This window comes from Salminus brasiliensis, chromosome 9 (assembly GCF_030463535.1).
Source record: "Salminus brasiliensis chromosome 9, fSalBra1.hap2, whole genome shotgun sequence".
Taxonomy (NCBI): Eukaryota; Metazoa; Chordata; class Actinopteri; order Characiformes; family Bryconidae; genus Salminus; species Salminus brasiliensis.
Window position 1 is genome coordinate 22,482,516 of NC_132886.1, and position 4,801 is coordinate 22,487,316.

Here is a 4,801-nt window from a genome sequence, read left to right on the forward strand (position 1 = left end):
GCTTTCTGTCCTCCGCTTAGTTTTCTGCCTAGGTATTCTACCTCTTTCTGACAGAACTGTAATTTTGATTTGCTTACCTTATGCCCTTTTTCCGCCAGTGCTGTTAGGATTGTTAGTGAATCTGCTTCACACTGTTCTTTACTCCGTGACGTTATTAAAATGTCATCACAGTACTGTAAGACAGTGCTGGTTACGTTTATATCAGCCAAATCCATGGCCAATACTCTGTTAAATACAGAAGGGGACTCATTGAATCCCTGTGGTAGGCGGGTGTATGTTAACTGTCTTCCGCCATAAGTAAATGCAAACAAATACCTGGACTTTTCATTCAGTGGAATACTGAAAAAGGCTGAGCATAAATCAATAACAGTATACCACTCTGTGTCTGGTGGTATATTGCTGAGTAAGGTGTGAGGGTCAGGTACTACTGGTGTTTCAGCGTCTACTATTGCGTTTATAGCACGAAGGTCGTGTACTAATCGCCATTTGTCAGAGTTTGGTTTGCGAACCGGAAAAATAGGTGTATTACATGGACTTTTGGTCTCAACTAATACCCCTGCTTTAATCAAGCCTTCTATGGTTGGCTTGATTCCAGTGTAGGCTGCATTACTGAGTGGATATTGGTGCTGATACGGTAGACGAGCATTTGGTTTGACTTGAATTTCGACTTCACCTCCTGAGGTTACTAGGCCTATGTCAGTGTCATGTGTTGTCCACAATTTCTGTGGTACTTTAGCTAAAATGTCTTCCTGCTCTTGAGTGAGTGTGTATTGACCTACTGTGAGTGTTCTGTCAACAAGGACCTTTTCTGCAATTGTTCTATCTACTGATTTTACAGCTATCCTATAATAGGAACCATCGGCTGACCTATGTATGAACCTATTGTCAGTTTTCACCCAATTGATTTCTCTGCATGCCTTCATCATGGGTCCTAGGTCTTGGGGTTGGCTGTCTTGTGCAGTCATCAAGGAAACATGTGGAACTGCATTGTCCACTCTGTACCACTGGGCAGTTTGGGAGTCTAGCTCCGCTGAAGCTGCCACCCCTTGAGGACCGATAAAGATGTCTCCTGTGGTGAGGAGGACGTTGGAGTCCTGCATGCTTTGTGTCCATGCTGCATCATATTCTGTGTTGGTGTTTGTTGGGTCATAATATAGAGTGCAGTGGAGGTCATCCATCACATCAGTCATGTTTGGCCATACTGCTTTGATCCAGGTTTTCCAGCTGTTGAAGCTATTCATCAAGTTTGGTTCCATTAATTTGAGCCAGTACACGGTGGGTTGTTCAGGGCCTTGCTCAATTTCAGTCATCAGCATTTGCAACGCAGTTGGTGGAAGTTCAATCATCACCCCGTCCGGAGTGCATTTGATGTCGGCATTCAATTTGCATAAGATATCTCTTCCCAACAAATTTACTGGAGTTGAATGTGAAAATAACATTGGCATAACAACGGTTTTGGTGTCTAGGGTCAATTCTAGTGGTTCAGGGAAGGTTAAGACTTGTGTTTTCCCAGAGAATCCTTGAGTCCTGATCTTTTTGTTGGACAGGGGGAGTTGAGCTCCTTCAGGGCCAATCACCGAGTATGTAGCTCCGGTGTCCACTAGAAATGACGTCTTTTGTTGACCATTTATTGAGAGTTTTATTCTTGGCTCTCCAGTTGCAGATGCTGAAGCGGTCAATTGCAGATACTCCCCCTTTGGATTCTCTAGGCCTCGTCAATACCAATCTTGAGTTGGCACTGCCCCGTTAGGGCAGACACGGCTTATGTGTCCTGGTTGTCCACATGTCCAGCATTCAACTTGGGATTGTCTTGGTGGGGCAGTTGAGTATGGAGCAGCGGTTTGAAGAGGTTGTTGTACTGGATGTTCAGCAGCTTCAGGTCCACCACCTGTCATTGGTGCATAGTAGGGTGGCCTACCTCCTCTTGCTCCTCTGCCTCCTCGACCTCTTCCTCTTCCTCTGTGACCCCGATTCGCTCCACCAACATAGAAGTTGATGGGGGCCATGAAAGGTGTGCTAATATTTGGAGGTACGTTTATTTGCTGGCTTGGTGTTGCCATCAGTTGCTGGTTTGGCATTGTTACAGCTGGTGAGATTACTTGAGGCTGGGATGTAGCCACTATTTGAGGCTGTTGAGTAGCCACAGTCTGCATGGTGCTAGCTACTGGAACTGGGGTGGGTTGAATCATGGCTGGTTGGGTTAGAACTGCAGCTTGATAGGCTGGGTCAGTTTTGTCTTCTTTCTTTGGTTTTTCTTTTTTCTTTAATTCAGTCAATTGTGCTTTTTGTAATAGGGCAGTCAACTTCTCCAGGCTTTCTTTGTCTTGTTCCTTCTTCTTTCTGTGTCTTTCCACATGGTGAACCACATGATCTTTAAAGGTTTGCCACGGCATGCTGCTTAATCCCACGACGCCTTCTAGGGCTTCTTGTACTTCTTGGGGAAGGCTCTTTTTCAGCATCATCTGGAAAAATTTGCGATTGGTTTGATTGTGATTCCAGGCAGTTCCTGTTTCTTCCAGCCATTTTCTCTGAAAGTTGCTGATGTGTTCGTTTATGCATGTTTCAGGTTTCAGTTCCATGGCTTCCAGTTGTCCTGGGTCCATGTTGGATGGGTATTCTTTTCTGATGGCATTCCAGACAAGGTTTCTGTACCTGTCAGCTGAGGTTTCATCATAATAATTTCTTTTTACCACACTGTAAAAAAAAAAAAGTTCAGCCAACAAAAAAAAAAATGTCAACTTATTACAAGTGAATTTTTGAGTAAACTGAACTTTTGGAGTCAAAAGTCTTCCCAACTCAAAATATCAAGTTAAGTGATGAGTCCACTTAACAAAAATAATTTTGTCCACTGAACCAATTACAGAACTAAGCAATGTTAGTTGGTAGAACAAAAGCTACCACAACGGTAAAAAATGAGTCCAGATGGTTTACTTAATATTTTAAGCCGAAGTAACAAAGAAAATATGAGCATTAATAAAACACTTTATTAATCAGAATGGAGTAAAATTCAATATGCATGGGCTACAATACATGGAACATGCCCAGGACTGTACAAATAGTGTGATCTATAAGCAGAAAAATTAAAAGCATTAAATCTCCATTCCATATACAACTTAAATCATTTATAAAATTTTACAAATATTTAAATGCTATGGATTTGTGTAGGAAGAAAATGTGATAAAACCAGCACTTTTTAAACTTGTTAACCTGCAAAAACTGAACAGACAAAATGTTTACACTTTAACTTTAAACTATGTTTTCTTTTACACCTTAAATGTATGATGCATTTGAGTCTATGAATCAAATAAAAATTGTTAAAGTCACAAACGTGTGGCTTAAACCCTTTGTTTACCTGCAAAAACTGAACAGACAAAATGTTTACACTTTAACATGCAACCTACATTACAATTCATCTTGGACATCGTAAAAGTATGGTGCAATATGGTCATAACATTTTTAAACGCCACACATTTGTGGCTTTAACAATGGTACAACAAAAATGTGAGCTTTTCCAATGTTACAAAACCTTTTGTTAACCTGAAATAACTGAACTGATAAAGATGTTCAAAACTTTAAACTTTTTTAAATAGCAAAATGCAACCTGCATTTCAATTTTGCTTTGACACCTTATTTAAAGTATGGTCCATTTTCTTTCTTTTTGGAAAGAAAAAAACGAACTCCATGAATCTAATAAAAATGTGTTCCTTCTACTCACATTTCTGGAAACCAAGAGTATTGATATTATGCATAATGCAGACAATTTTGCATACAGAAAGGTATGGTGACAAGGATTGCAAGGAGGATTAAGCATCCATCAGTCCATCTAGCACAGCTTAACCTTTAGGGAATGGACTCTTGCAGTGCAAGATTCACCAAGATCCATGAAAATCTTCTGTATTGCCTCAAAGGTGTACCTGAGTTCTTGGGGATATTCCATATTAATGGCAAACAGAAGGCCAAACAAGTATGCAAATGCTGTTGGCAGATCAACAATATCCTGAAGAACAACAACCTCTTCTAGGATAATTGCAATGTTCGTGACATTTGGCAGGGACGTTGAGGCAGCTACATCATCTTCCATCACTGTGAGAATGGCAACCTTGACATCTTTGGTGTAGTGGTCTTCAGTGTCTGTGTCCTGAGAAATTAGAAAAGGGGGAGTGGAGATGGAATGTGAGAAAAAGAGAGACAGCTTAAAATTTTGTATTATACATTCAGAAATCATGTAACTGATCTACATAGGTACACAGAAGGCTACTTACCAGACATTTCTTCAGCAAGCTAGATGGATTTTCCCGCAAAAAAAGGGGCAACCCTTCAAGAACTGTTCTTTGTCGTTTGGCAACAATGTCATTCACCTAAGGGAAAACATACTGTTGACAATACTTGCAGCAATATTCAAGCAGCTCTGTGTTCAGTGTTTATCAAGTGTGTCAAGAATCACGTTCATCTACAAAGCAACATTTAACATGGAAGTGGCTACTCCAGCCCACTACAGAAAAAAAACATCAACACAGCCATTACCATATCGTTGCTGTCCATTAAAAAACATGAACGAATCATTAGAACCCAGCAGATGACATTTGTGTTGTGTGAAAATTTCATGATGAATGAACCAACAGAAGTGGCCCAAAACTGCATGGAAAAAGTCTGGTTCTTTTGACACTGCATTAAAATTAAATTAGATTTTTGTCCTCTCCTGAAAAATTTGCCATTTTGTAGATAATTATTTTTCATTGGACAGTAACAATATTCACACTCACTGACCACTCTTTTAGGAAAACTACATCTCTCAAAACAG

General features: G+C 40.2%; 1 long non-coding RNA gene across 1 annotated transcript; it reads right to left on the reverse strand.

Moving 5' to 3' along the window:
• Nucleotides 1-2,964: 2,964 nt before the first annotated feature.
• On the reverse strand, nucleotides 2,965-4,593 carry LOC140561629 (uncharacterized). The gene is made up of 4 exons (XR_011980082.1): nucleotides 4,525-4,593; nucleotides 4,263-4,358; nucleotides 3,353-4,138; nucleotides 2,965-3,207 (listed from the first exon to the last, which is right to left on the reverse strand). It is a non-coding gene; the product is annotated as an uncharacterized lncRNA (long non-coding RNA).
• Between the last annotated feature and the right edge of the window lie 208 nt (nucleotides 4,594-4,801).